Source organism: Triticum aestivum, chromosome 6D, assembly GCF_018294505.1.
Source record: "Triticum aestivum cultivar Chinese Spring chromosome 6D, IWGSC CS RefSeq v2.1, whole genome shotgun sequence".
NCBI lineage: Eukaryota > Viridiplantae > Streptophyta > Magnoliopsida > Poales > Poaceae > Triticum > Triticum aestivum.
The window spans coordinates 163,574,336-163,590,345 of record NC_057811.1 but is presented as its reverse complement, the minus strand read 5'-3'; positions in this window follow the sequence as shown (position 1 = coordinate 163,590,345).

Here is a 16,010-nt window from a genome sequence, read left to right as displayed (position 1 = left end):
CTATTGTGAAGGTCAAAGCTCTGCTAGGAAATGGGCTAACTTGCGTTGATTTAGTCAGGTGCTGGGTTTCTTGGCGGATCATTCCATTGAGCCGCCGCACCGGCTTAATGTGTACTTACACTGGTGGTGAAAAAGATTCACTGCGCCACAGCTCCGCACCATTAACTGATGAAGTAATAAATGAAATGGTTAAGTCTCTTCTGAACAAAGACCCGGAAGATTGTGTTAAAGTGGGTCTAGCCCCTTTCTGCAAGCTTAAACCGCCACCAGATGTAAGTCTTTGAACTTACTTATGTTCACCTCGTCATTTGAAATATCTTATTAACTCAACCTTTAATAACCTTTGCAGGCTAAGTCTGAATTTTGGAAAGTGGAGTATGATCACGAGGCTGCTAAGAAGGCCAGGGCTGCCAAAAAGGCCGTTAGGAAAGCCGCCAAGAAGACCACCAAGAAGAAGAAGAAACCAAGTGCCTCTGACCTGCTCAAGCTGGATGACACCTCTGAGTCGGAGGTAGCCCTTGACTCTCTTGGCTTATTTTTCAATCATCTTATTGACACTGATTATTATCAGGCTGACACGGGAGCCAGCCAAGCAGCTGAAGAAGAGGTAACTATTATTTCCTCCGGCTCAGACCCTTTGCCAAGACAGAAACTTCGACAAGTAACCCGGAAAGTAAGGTTTTCACACCCCTTGGCTTATTTGGATCCTCACTTTCTTTTGAAGCAACAACAACACGAGAACCGCTGCCAGACCCGGACCAGTGGAGGTGACGAGTTATCTTCTGGCTTACCGAACACTCCTGCCCCTCGAAAGCGTCGAAGCGAGGTTCTTTTTCTAATTAGTCGTTTTATCTGTTTGGCGGATCTTATCTGTTTACCTTCTAACTCTGTTGATAATCCTTAATCAGGAACTTGCCCGTTCTTCCTTTGGCGACTCATCACAAACTGAGTTGCTAGCTTTCAAAACTGCCCTTGGGTAATAGCAATTGATTTTACCCTATAATTCTTCATACCCTTATATTTATACCAACTTGTCACAATCCGCATAGTGGACAAGCAAAACCCAACAAGAAGGCGAAGGTGAATAAACCAACTGAAGCACCGAAAACTGCTGAGCCGGAGCCACAAGTTTCCGTTCCTGAAGCTTCTGATAAACAGCCGGAAGAACCTGTTACTATCACTCCGCCTGAGATTCCGGATCTCAGTGTTGATGGCACTACTATTAACCCTTCAAATCCTACCCCCTCAAGTTCACCTAAGCCGTCAGAGACTCATAATGATGATGTGTTGATTACTGGCACCGGCTTTGTTGAACCGGGAAATCCAATAGCTTTGGCCAAACATACTGCCAAGCAAGAGGTTATTGAGAGGCGGAAACTGAAGTTTGACATCTCCCATTATGGACAACTGAACAGCAATGAGATCCTCTCCGGCTACCTCAGCCCGGTCCACTCCAGCCGCGACCTTGAAATTGATATGGTGAAACAGTTGCACCAAAAATATGAGGTATGACTTCCAACTTTAAGTAATCTATATACATATCCTGCCAGCCCCCAAGTCTACTGGCTATGACAAGATTGAATAGGTTGTAGACTTTAGAAAAATCCATAAACTTCTGTCCTAGCATCCCTCCTTGTCCGGTTTAAATGTAAACCAGATGTTTGCACAAGTTGAGTTTTGCACCCGTAGCCCCAAGGGCCGGTTTAATCCGTAGGAATGAGCCGGTCCTATTTGTCTTTGTATAAGAAAAGAGAGCCCGACTGCATAGCCCCCATGAGTCGGTTGGGACTGTTTACAGCACTTCCGGCTCATGATGAAGAAGATACAAACGATATGCATTAGCCCCCAAGTGCCAAGTAGTCTTGCTTGCAAAGTACTTGGGACTTTATTCATAAGAGCCATTGTCTTGACAAATTTCTTTGATAGACATTAGCCCCCAAGTGTCAAGTGTTGTTGCTGGCAAAAGACTTGGGACTTGTATTCTTGTAATCTTGATACAAATGTTGATAACTCTATACTTTATACAGGCTGCCACTGTTGAACTGGAGTCCCAATTGAAAGATGCCAAGACCCGGCTGGCGACTCAGGAAACTGAGACCCGGAAGGCTGAGTCAAAATTCCAGTTTAGCGTGGCTGAGTCGAAAAAAATTGAAGACCAGCTTTGAGGCAGAGAAAAAGACTTGGGCGGATGAAAAGACGATTTTAACGCAACATGCTGAGAAGGCAGGGGCAACACTTCAAGATGTGACCACTGAGCTCACCGGTTTAAAACACCGTGTAACTCAGATGGTTTCGGCTATCTTTGGTGAGCCGCTTTGCCAATCATAAAAAATGAATCATTATTTTGATCATATAACCCGCCATTTAATCATTCTGCAATATATCCAGGTCCCACGAGCAGCAACCTCAATCAAGACATGCTTGTGAAGCTTAAAGCTGTCTATACACTTGTCGAGCAACTGTACACCGGGACTCAACGTGCATTAGCCGCCATTTCGCCAACAGGTCAAGCACCAACTATGCTGATAGATGTTTTGAAGAAACTCTCTGTGCTGCCTGTAAGATTTGATGAGATAAAGCGATCATCTACAAGAGCCGGCACTGTGATGGCTTTGAGCCGGGCCAAGGCATGGGTACCAGATCTTGACCCGTCTGAGGTAGCTACTGGTTACCCAAGCTTGAAAGAAGATGGTACACCTTTTGATCAGAAAGACTTCTCAGCTTGCGTAAAGGAAATTCGTCCAATGGCCACTCTGATTGCCAATGACTCGGACCTTTTCAAGTACCATCCGGCTTATAACCAGGAGAATCAAAAGATGCCGACCCCAGTTTACAAAGTGATGGACTTAATCCCGCCAATCCGTAAGCACACCTTTGCTCCTGAAGTCGGTCCGTCTGAGCTTATAGATGACGAGGCTGAATTTGAAGCTTTATCTGGAATCGATTGGTCATCACCAACTTTTCAGACGGTGGAGGAAGACAAAGAGCCGGCAAAGGATGATGCAGAAGACTCCAAGCAGCAAGGTCAAGAAGATTGAACCACCGGGCGGTTCTAAACACTTGATCTTTTGAAAAACACTTTAATCTTATTCGGCCCATGGAGGCATGTAATAGGGTAGTAAAACTTTTGAATCTACCGTGCCATCGTGCGTGTTCTGCTTTGCATGAAACTGTTGATCCACTGATGCTTATAATATCAGCTTTTTGGGTCTGTTCCTGTATGCAAAATAGATCACAAGTGTCCCACGGTTTACCGTAGGATGGGTCATAATGCCCAATGTATAATCACTGGAAACTAAAATAGTTTATAACCAGGACTGGTTCAATTATAACAAAATATGTCATACCTGTGATATTTGACCACACTGTTGGTTGACCAAGCCAGTGTAAGAAGGGTGATAACCCAAAATTTGAGCACTGGCAATTATCATAGATTGCTGGTTTATGAACAAAACCAGGTGGGGTTAATAAACTCCGGATATTATCGTATCTCATACTGGTGACTTATAGTCAAAAGCCAGGCCGGGTTAATAAACACCGGATATTATCTCATCTCATACTGGCGACTTATAGTCACAAGCCAGGCCGGTTAATAAACACCGGTGAATCATAAAGCATTATAAGCCTCATCAAATAAACCTCAAAAGATTTTTCGAATAAAAACAAACGAAAAATGAAGCTTTTCATGGGCTGCCAGGCCGAAAATCGAGTGCTTTCACGGGCCGCACAACCACTGAGTTAAACCTATATACAAACCTTATAAGATGAACCTCACATAACCAATCGTCGTTTTAACTTTGACAAGTTCAGGTTCTGCATAAGATTGACTTGTCAAACGTTCGGCGGGTCATTCCAGGATTACCTGGGCGGAGTGGCTTACTTAAAAAGGCAGGATAACCCGGGGTTTTGGGTGAATACACCTGGCTTCTAAGCCTGGCTTTTAAGCCCATTACAAGGGTTATAAAAACTCTTTGTTCTTTAGAACAATGAGCCCCCAAGCAATATTTTTGAGCTGTGCTCAATGGGCACCTATGTATGAGTTGTGCTTTTGCAACAGATTCTCTTTGGTCCCTTTTAACCTTGGCAGCAAGCCCCCAAGTTTTTTTTACAATTGGCTTTTAAGCCGGTTCAAAGGGTAATCATAGCTTCGCTCATGAGCCGGAAGCCCCCAAGTAACCAAAAGACTCTTTATTTAAAGAGAAAAACGATAGAGGCCCTGCTTTATCAGGGATGCCGACTTTATTATATTGATCATGATATATACATTATCAAAAATATGTACATCAGAAGAGCCATTGGCTCAAGTGCACTAAGGCCGAAGATGGGCAATATTCCACGGCCGGTGGGTCTCCTCCTCCGACTTACGTGAGTCTTTGTGCTCTCGAACATCAATAAGGTAGTATGACCCGTTGTTCAGATTCTTACTGACCACAAAGGGTCCTTCCCAAGGTGGGGACAACTTGTGCGTATTAGTCTGATCCTGGATGAGCCGGAGCACCAGATCGCCTTCTTGAAAAGTCTTGGTTTTAACCCGGCGGCTGTGGTAACAGCGCAGATCTTGCTAGTAAATCGCCGAACGAGCTGCCGCGATGTCACGCTCCTCATCTAATAGGTCAAGTGCTTCCTGACGAGCTTTTTCATTGTCAGCCTCAACATAAGCCGCCACACGAGGTGAGTCGTGACGGATGTCGCTAGGGAGAACTGCCTCTGCCCCGTAAACCATGAAGAAAGGTGTGTAACCTGTAGACCTGTTAGGGGTGGTATTAATGCTCCATAGCACGGAAGGTAACTCCTCCACCCAACAACCCGGCGTTCGCTGTAAAGGAACCATAAGCCGGGGCTTGATGCCTCTCAAGATCTCTTGATTGGCTCTCTCAGCTTGGCCATTAGATTGGGGGTGAGCCATTGATGATACGTCAAGCCGGATATGCTCACGTTGACAAAATTCTTTCATAGCACCCTTGGAGAGATTAGTGCCATTATCTGTTATAATGCTGTGTGGAAAGCCAAAACGGAAGATCACCTTCTTCATGAATTGAACCGCCGTGGCTGCATCACACTTGCTGACCGGCTCTGCCTCTACCAACTTAGTGAAGTTATCAACCGCCACCAAAAGGTGGGTCTTCTTATCCTTGGACCTCTTAAAAGGTCCAACCATATCAAGCCCCCAAGTTGCAAACGGCCAAGTGATTGGGATCATCCTCAGCTCCTGAGCCGGCATGATGACCACAATCTCCTTCGTGGATCTCACGCAGAATCTCACAGCCTTCTTCAGGAGAAACACAACGCTGAAATGCCCCTGTAACACAGCAATGGTGCAGCTCCCCATTGAAAATTGTCATTGACTTAGACCGTCGGGTTATCTGCCTAGCCAAGGTCTCATCCTCAGGTAACTCACCCCGAGTCATGTAAGCCAAATAGGGAACTGTCGAATCAGGAATAGCATGAAGAGCCGCCACCAATTGTGCCTCCGGGTCAGGAATAGCAAGGTCCTCCTCCGTAGGCAACTTGATCGAAGGGTTGAGCAGAACATCCAGGAACATATTCGGTGGCACCGGCTTACGCTAAGAGCCTAGCCGGCTTAAGTTATCAGCCGCCTCATTCTTCCTTCGATCAATATGTTCAACTTGGTAACCTTTGAAATGACCTGCAATGGCATCGACCTCTCGACGATAAGTCACCATGAGCGGATCCTTGGAATCCCAAGTACCAGAAATCAGTTGGGCCACCAAATTGGAAGCGCCAAAACATCTCACCCGGCTTAAATTCATCTCCTTAGCCATCCGAAGACCATGGAGCTGGGCCTCATACTCAGCTGCATTGTTAGTACAAGGGAACATTAACCGGAGGACATAAGGAAATGTATCACCTCGTGGGGAAGTTAAGACAACTCCAGCCCCCGAGCCCCAGCTGTCCAGATCCATCAAAGTGAATAGTCCAATATGTGTTATCCGGCTTTTCCTCCGGTGCCTGCAACTCTGTCCAATCATTGATGAAATCCACAAGTGCTTGGGACTTGATAGCCGTACGAGGCACATATTTTAACCCGTGAGGTCCAAGCTCAATGGCCCACTTAGCAACCTGGCGAGTTGCTTCCCTGTTTTGGATGATATCTCCCAAAGGAGCAGAGCTAACCACAGTGATGGGATGACCCTGAAAATATTGCTTAAGCTTCCGGCTTGCCATGAAAACCCCATACACAAGGTTCTGCCAATGTGGGTATCTCTGCTTGGACTCAATAAGCACCTCACTGATATAATAAACCGGCCGTTGAACCGGATATTCCTTGCCTGCCTCCTTCCTTTCCACCACGATGGCCACACTGACGGCCCGGCTATTAGCAGCCACATATAACAACAGAGGCTCCTTATCAACAGGGGCAGCAAGCACGGGCGGCTCAGCCAATTGTTTCTTTAGATCCTCAAATGCTTGGTTAGCAGCATCACTCCAAACAAAATGATTTGTCTTCTTCATCATTTGATAGAGGGGGATAACCTTCTCACCCAGCCGGCTTATGAACCGGCTCAGAGCCGCTATACGACCCACCAGGCGCTGAACATCATTAACACACGCCGGCTTAGCTAACGAGGTAATGGCTTTAATTTTCTTCGGGTTAGCTTCAATGCCTCTGTTAGAAACCAAGAAACCCAAGAGCTTGCCTGCGGGCACACCAAAGACACATTTAGCCGGATTAAGCATCATCTTGTAGACCCGGAGATTGTCAAACGTCTCCTTCAAATCATCAATCAGGGTCTCCTTCTTTCTTGACTTCACCACAATGTCATCGACATAAGCATGAACATTGCGCCCAATTTGATTGTGAAGGCAATTTTACACACACCGCTGATAAGTCGCCTGGGCACTCTTGAGCCCAAAAGGCATAGACACATAGCAGATTGGTTAACCGGAAAGAGGGGCTCGAGACGAAGATTTTGGCGTTGGTTTCACTGGATTTGGACGAACGGTTAAAAATTTGCGAGGGTTTGAAGATCAGGGGCTAATCTGCGATAAAAATAATCATGGATAGGTCCCTGGCCGAAAATAAACGAAAAAAAAATCTATCGGACGAACGTCCGCTAACAAAGACGAATGGGCGAATTCGGTCATTAAAACGAACATTCACAAAGTAACCTAAACCGAAACAAAACCAAGAAAACCGAACCGATCTAAATAAATAAATAAACCAATCTACGATTTTTTTAAAAACCGGCGGTTTTACCTAAAAACCAAAAAAACCCGGGGCGGCGAGGCGAGGCGACGACGCGGCGCGGGGCAGCGGCTGCTGCGGCGGGCGGCGCTGGCGGCGGGGCGGCTCGGGTGGCGCTGCAGATGCAGCGGCGGCGGCTTGAGACGGGGAGGAGAGGGCAGCGGGGCGGGGTATTTAAGGGGTCGGGGGGAAGAGGCGGCGGCGGCTCCGACTTGGGGAGGGGGTCGGACGGCGCGGGGCGGCGCGAGCTCGAACTCCCTCGGGAGTCCAGCGAGGGCACGGCGGGGAGGCGGTGCCGCGGGTGGGTCGGCCCAGTTCGGCCGCGAACTCTTTTTTTAAATAAATTCCGCCGAAAGAAAAATCCTAAAAAAATAGAAAAAATTCTAAAAATGCCAAAAACAATTTTCACCGTCTAAATAAAATATTTAGAACAAAGTGAACATTTTCTTGGGCTAAAAAATGCAATTTTGAAAAATGCATATTTTTCTAATTCAAATAAAATAGCAATAAAATCCAAATAAAAATTATTTATTTGATTTTAACGTTTTTCCTCCAATATTTCTTTTATTTGGAGAAGTCATATTATCTCCTCTCCTTTATTTTTATAATGGAAATATTTTCGGAGAGAAAAATAGTTAAAATCAAATTGATCCTCTTTTCAATATTTGGGAAAACTCAAATATGAAAATAAATGAAATCCCCAACTCTCTCCGTGGGTCCTTGAGTTGCTTAGAATTTCTAGGATCATAACCAAAATGCAAATAAAATATGATATGCATATGATGACCTATGTATAACATTCGAAATTGAAAATTTGGGATGTTACAAACCTACCCCCCTTAAGATGAATCTCGTCCTCGAGATTCGGGTTGGCTAGAAAATATGTGTGGGTGGTTTTTGCGTAGGTCTTCTTCTCGTTCCCAGGTGGCTTCATCCTTGGTATGGTGGCTCCACTGAACTTTGCAAAACTTGATAACCTTGCTGCGTGTAACTCGGCTGGCAAACTCAAGAATCTTGACTGGTTTCTCCTCGTAGGTCAGATCACTATCCAACTGAATTGCTTCTAAGGGCACTGTATCTCATAGAGGAATATCGGCCATCTCAGCATGGCACTTCTTCAACTGGGAGACGTGAAACACATCATGAACTCCTGATAGTCCTTCGGGTAACTCCAACTTGTAGGCCACTTCTCCCATACGCTCCAAAACTCGGTATGGTCCTACAAATCTCGGGGCTAACTCCCCCTTAACTCCAAATCGTTTAACTCCTCGCAGAGGTGACACATGAAGATATGCTCTGTCTCCGATTTCATAGACTACCTCCTTGCGCTTTGAGTCTACATAACTCTTCTGTCTCGACTGAGCTACCTTCAGTCTATCTGGAATCAACTTAACCTTCTCTTCAGACTCTTTGATCAAATCTGGTCCAAACAACTGACGGTCTCCAACTTCATCCCACATCATCGGTGTCCTGCACCTCCTTCCATACAAAGCTTTGAAAGGTGCCATCTTCAAACTGGCTTGGTAGCTGTTGTTGTACGAGAACTCTGCGTAGGGCAAATTATCATCCCAACTGGATCCATAATCTAGTGCACAAGCTCTCAACATGTCCTCCAGAATCTGATTGACTCTCTCGGTCTGTCCATCTGTCTGCGGATGAAAGGCTGTAGTAAACTCTAGCCTGGTACCCAAAGTGTGGTGCAGCTGGTGCCAAAACTTCGAAGTAAACTGTGTTCCTCTATCTGATACGATGGTCCTTGGAACTCCATGCAGACATACGATCCTGGTCATATATATCTTGGCCAACTTTGCACTCACGTAAGTGGTTTTCACTGGGATAAAGTGGGCCACTTTGGTGAAACGATCCACTACTACCCAAATAGAATCATATCCCGATCGGGTCCTGGGTAATCCGGCGATGAAATCCATGCCAAGCTTATCCCACTTCCATTCGGGTATCGACATAGGCTGCAGCAATCCTGCTGGCTTCTGATGTTCTGCCTTCACTCTCTGACATACATCACATACGGCTACATACTCGGCAATATCCTTCTTCATACCAGTCCACTAGAAACGCTCCTTCAAATCCAAATAGATCTTGGTGTTTCCGGGGTGTATCGAGTATGGCGAGTCATGAGCTTCCTGTAGTATTAACTTCGTGATCTCTGCATTATTTGGTACATAAACACGGTCCTCAAACCACAAGGTGTTGTGCTCATCTTCATGAAAACCTTTGGCTTTTCCTTTGCTCATCTTCTCCTTTATCTTAGCAATTTCCTTATCATCGTTCTGAGCTTCTCAGATCTTTCCCAATAATGTTGACTGAACTTCCAATGCCGCAACAAAACCTCTAGGGACTATCACCAGACGTCCCTGAGATCTTCGGCTAATTCCTTTGGTAATCCTCCGTTTACGAGGGTATTGGCATAACTCTTCCGGCTCAAGCGTCTGCTACGACATTGGCCTTGCCTGGATGATAATGCAGCTTCATATCATAATCCTTTATAAGCTCCAACCATCTCCTCTGCCTGAGATTCAGCTCCTTCTGTGTGAAAATGTACTTCAAACTCTTATGATCCATGTACACATCACAACGGTTTCAAATAAGAAAATGTCTCCAGGTCTTGAGTGCATGCACTACAGCTGCTAACTCCAAGTCATGCGTGGCATAAATTCAACTCATGCGGTCGAAGCTGACGTGAGGCATATGAAACCACTCTTCCATCTTGCATAAGTACACCTCCAAGTCCTAAGCAAGAAGCGTCGCAATACACTTGGAAATCCTTGCGTATATCCGGCAGAATCATCACTGGCGCTGGAACCAAACATTTCTTCAACTCCTGAAAACTTGCCTCACATTCATCTGTCCATTTGAACTTAGTGTCTTTCTTCAGCAACTCCGTCATAGGCTTCGCAATCTTAGAAATTTTTTCCATGAATCTCCGATAATATCCCGCGAGTCCAAGAAAACTGCGGATCTCTCCTACTGAGGTGGGTGCCAACCACTCAGTAACAGACTGAACCTTGGTAGGATCTACTGCTATACCTTCTCCTGATATAACATGGCCAAGGAATCCAACTTCCTTCAACAAAAACTCACACTTGCTGAACTTGGCATATATTTGATGTTCCCTGAGCTTCTCGAGAACTAGACGCAAATGCTCCTTGTGTTCTCTTCATTCTTCGAGTACACCAAAATATCATCAATGAACACCACAACAAACTTATCCAAGAACTCCATGAACACCTTATTCATCATACTCATGAAATAGGCTGGGGCGTTAGTCAATCCAAATGACATAACCATGTACTCATATAGCCCGTACCTTGTGGTGAAGGCTGTCTTAGGTATATCCTGTTCTCGGATCTTCAGCTAGTGGTATCCTGATCGTAGATCGATCTTGGAGAATACTTTAGCTCCTTGCAGCTGGTCAAACAAATCATTGATCATCAGCAATGGGTACTTGTTCTTGATCGTCACTTCATTCAATGCCCGATAATCAACAACCATTCTCAAAGATCCATCCTTCTTCTCAACCAAGAGCACTGGGGCTCCCCACGGTGATGAACTTCGTCGAATGTAACCTTTCTCAAATAACTCCTTAATCTGCTTCTTAATCTCCTCCAGATCATTTGCGGGCATCCGGTATGGTCTCTTCGATATTGGTCCGGTGCGTGGCAACAGCTCTATCAAAAACTCGATGTCTCGATCTGGTGGCATGCCTGGTAGCTCCTCTGGAAATACATCCAGGTAATCCTTCACTATGGGCACTTCCTCCTGAACAACTCCTGAAAGGGAATTCACTTGGGTCCTCCTCGGTGCATGCCTGGATACATACTTAATCCTTTTTCCCTCCGGGGTGGTCAGCAGAATTGACTTACTGGCGCAATTGATGTTTCCTCCATACATCGATAGCCAATCCATGCCTAGTATCACATCGAATCGTTGTGACTCCAAAATTATAAGTCCGAGGGGAAAACATGCCTACCTATGGTCAATGGCATATGAAAACATCCTTGGCTTGCCATATATTCCGCTCCTGGCGAGCTTACTAACATAGGTGTCCTAAGAACTTTAGTGGGCAACTTATACTTATCCACAAATCCCCTTGAAATGTATGAATGCGATGCACCAGTATCAAAAAGAACGATTGCAGTAAATGACTTAACCAAAAACTTACCGATAACTGCATCTGGCTGCTCTTCAACCTCCTCCACGTTCACGTGGTTCACTTGTCCCCTGTTAAAAGGGTTGGGCTTCTTTCCAGAGCTTCCATTTCCATTATTTGCTTCAGGACACTCATTGGCATAATGTCCAGTCTTCCCGCACTTGAAACAAGTAATGTGACTTTGGTCCTTCTTGGCGGGTGTAGTTGGGTTAGAGCGGTTCTGATTGCTACCTGCTCCATTCCCATTCCCATTCTTGGAGCCACTGTGGTTATGCGAACTTCCTCCATTGTGGGCATGGCCTCCATGGTTATGGGTATATCCTCCCGAGTTCGGGGTAAAACGAGGCTTCTGCTGAGCTCCTGAATTGTACTTCCCTTGGCCATACTTCCTTTTGCGGCTCTCAATTTGTTGTTGCTTCCCTTCAATCATAAGAGCCCTATCTACCAAGTCTTGGTAGGTAGCAAATGTTGCTACCATCAACTGCATACTCAGCTCATCATTCAGCCCTTCCATAAACTTCTCCTGCTTCGCGGCGTCTGTGGCCACATCATCTGGGGCGTAGCGAGCTAACTTACTGAACTCATCCACGTACTACCCCATAGTATGATTTCCCTGGCGTAAGTTGCGAAACTCACGCTTCTTCATGCTCATAGCTCCAGTTGAGACATGTGCTGTGCGGAATGCTTGCTGGAACTACTCCCAAGTGACATTGGCTATGGGGAAAGTGGCTGTGTAATTTTCCCACCATGAGGCTGCAGGTCCATCCAATTGATGTGTGGCAAAACGCACCTTCTCTGCATCTGTGCAGCCTGCGGTGGTCAACTCCCTTCCAATCCTGCGTAGCCAGTCATCAGCAACTATCGGCTTGGTGCTACTGGAAAACACCAGCAGTTGCAACCTCAGAAAACGGGCTAAGTTGTCAACTAGAGGTGGTGGCGGTGGGTTGTTGTTGTTGTTGTTGCCTTGGTTCTGGACTAGTAACTGCTTCAAGGCATTCTGCTGTTGGATCAGCTGAGTGAGCTCCGGTGGGAAGACAAATCCGGGGTCACGTCTTGGAGGCATCTGGTAGGTTTAGAGGGGAGAGATTAGAATAGAATGAGGTCTAATGAGAAAGCACTACCCATATGCACATGAGACAAACACATTCATATCATACCAATCAATTCAAACAAGGGCATACAATCGATCTAACTATCATTACAGAAGTACTAGGACTACTACTGTATACATGGGGGAATACTAATAATATGGTGGTCTACTAGAAATTTTGATCGGTGGAAGACTCCATGATATCCGCTCCAGCTTCGTCTTCATAATCATCATCACTACTATCGGGGTCGGAGTCGGTGTCGTTGACGATGATGTAGTCCTCGGGATGGTCGTCATCTCCTCCTGGCGCGGACTCTCCCATGAATACTCCTAGCTTCCTTGTCAGGTCGTCATTCTTCTCCATTAGTATTGCGATTTCCTCCTCGCATCCGTCGCGTGTAGACTTGAGTTCCTCTTCTAGCTCCATGTTCCTGGTCATCACCTTCTTCAGATCTATCATACTTGCGCACATTTGGTTCTCCTGTCGGCGAATGTGCTGGTTTAACTCCTGGATGAAAGCTTCAATGGACCTGTCCCTCCTGGTGCTGATCATCTCCCATTGCTCATCTCGGCGCCCACATATCTGGTAGATGGTGTCCTTAAGATCCTTGTGATAAACTTCACCGATGCGTCCCATGGCGATGTGGGCTGCCATGCTCTTACCTAGACTCCAGGTTGGTGCATCAAAGGAAAACTCTATGGGCTCAGTAACTGGCGTGAATGTCCTTCCTGGAACTTGAACTCGAATCATCCAACACTCCTCTTCTGGTAAAGTGGTGGTGTAGGTTCCGGTGAAGCTAGGTATTCCGATGTTCAGGTACCTAGTGACTTCCTTCAAGTGTCTCCCAAATGGTGTGTCTTCATCCGGTTGTGCAAACTTGTTCCTTGAGTCCGCCATCCTATTGAGTAGAAAATGGAGAGGAGTCAGAAATGAGTAGAGAAGAGTGACCTATGGCTCATCTTAGTGGTCGTGTCCTACAGTCAGCGTGTGCTCTGATACCATCTTGTAGCGATCCGACCTCAGACGATTAAATCTCTGTGCATAAGTGTCATCCCTGGATCGGTAATGCTGACACACACAGTACTTGAAGGATTTATAATAGAGTGCAATCACACACTTATTACATTAAATGTCTCAAAAGAGAACTTATTACAATAAAAATGGCTTAAGGCCATCTAACTAAGATAACAGCGGAAGGCTTGGAACATAAAGTGAGTCCATCAACTCCAATGGCATAGCTGAGTGCACGCCAACGACCTAGCGCACCTTACTCTTCGTCTGAAAAGTCTGCAACATGATATGTTGCAGCCCGAAACGGGTCAACACATGGAATATGCTGGCAAAATAACACAGTAGAGCAATGAACAAGTAAATGCTATCACTACATGCATATATGGCTGGTGGAGGCTCTATGGTTATAATGTTTTTGCGGAAAGCCAATTTTTTCCTACATCAAAGGAATTATTTAACTATCATGGTGGTTGAAAGATTGAGAAGGTAACCCCATCTCAATCCCAATTAAAAAGTAATTAACAACCCAGCAATTAATTTAGAGTGACGAGATCAACATGATAATCCAAGAACCAGATACTCAAGATGTCCTTAATCGGGGACACGGTTAACCATGATTAGTTTGTACATTCTGCAGAGGTTTGCGCACTTTTCCCCACAAGACCCGATCTCCTCCGTTGAATTTCTCGCACTACATGATGTTTGAGAAACGGATGACTGAGACACAGTCTTTCAGAAACATTAACTCTTTACTCTGGGTGGACAGTTACACCTACTTTCCAATACATCTGCTAGCCCACCACTGAAAGAGGTCATGCAACATACTCAACTATGCTAGAGCCCATAATAGCTTGTGGCTGCACACCGAAGTTTCTAGCATGAATAATCTTATGATCCCTTTGAGCCTGGGTGGCGAACCAAAGGACAACACTGGTATATCCCCAGGTGCCCGCAACCAATCCACCCAGATGTGTATTTAAGTAGCCACCTTAAGTTAACCATTAATTAACAATCTCACATCTGTCATGGATACACTCAAAACCAATCCATGTCTACGAGCATAGCATGGCAATATAATCATAACGTAGAGGTAACTCCCAAGGGTTTGATAATAAAAGGGCAATAGGTTCTACCTCATCAACTACTTCCCAATATCCACAAGTTAATCACATCCTAATCATGCAGTGTTTGAGGATGTTAACAAATGCATAAAAACTGGGTAATAAAGAGGTATGATCAATGTGTTACTTGCCTTGCTCACGATCTGCAAACCCTAGAGACTCATAGTAGCACGCTTCACACTTCGGGAATTCTATCGCAAACAAACAATAGCATACATAAGCACTCAAGCATAGATGCAAGGCTAAACTCAACTAAGAAGATCCAATCTGAAATCAACTGAAGAGATTCGATTCGCAAAAAGAATCGGTCAAATCGGAGCTACGGAATTGAAACTACGATCAAAAGAACTTCGAATTGAAATATGCTTGAAACCAAACTTTAAATTGTCAAAACCATGTTCAAATTGGTTAACCGGAAAGAGGGGCTCGAGACGAAGCTTTTGGCGTTGGTTTCACTGGATTTGGACGAACGGTTAAAAAGTTGCGAGGGTTTAAAGATCAGGCGCTAATCTATGATAAAAATAATCGCGGATAGGTCCGTGGCCGAAAATAAACGGAAAAAGAAAAAATCTATCGGACGAACGTCCGCTAACAGAGACGAACGGGCGAATTCATTCGTTAAACGAACGAATGAACGAACGTTCACAAAGTAACCTAAACCGAAACAAAACCGAACCAATCTAAATAAATAAAAAAACCAATCTAGGTTTTTTTAAAAACCGGCGCTTTACCTAAAAACAAAAAAAGGGGCGGCGAGGTCAACGGCGGCGGCTCGGCGGGGCGGCCTACGCGGCGGCAGCGGAGCAGCAGCAGCGACGCGGGGCGGCGAGCGGCGCTGGCGGTGGGGCCGCTCGGGTGGCGCTGCAGATGCGGCGGCGGCGGCTTGGACGGGGAGGAGAGGGCGGTGGAGCGGGGTATTTAAAGGGGCCGGGGGGAAGAGGCGGCGGCGGCTCCGACTTTGGGAGGGTGTCGGACGACGCGGGGCGGCGCGAGCTCGGACTCCCTCGGGAGTCCGGCGAGGGCACGGCGGGGAGGCGGTGCGGCGGCTGGGCCAAGGCCTGGCGCTAGCTAGGCCGGCCCAGTTCGGCCGCGAACTCTTTTTTTAAATAAATTCCGCCAATAGAAAAATCCTAAAAAAATAAAAAAAAAATTCTAAAAATGCCAAAAACAATTTTCACCGTCTAAATAAAATATTTAGAACAAAGTGAACATTTTCTTGGCCTAAAAATGCAATTTTGAAAAATGCATATTTTTCTAATTCAAATAAAATAGCAATAAAATCCAAATAAAATTATTTATTTGATTTTAACGTTGTTCCTCCAATATTTATTTTATTTTGGAGAAGTCATATTATCTCCTCTCATTTAATTTTATATTGGAAATATTTTCGGAGAGAAAAATAGTTAAAATCA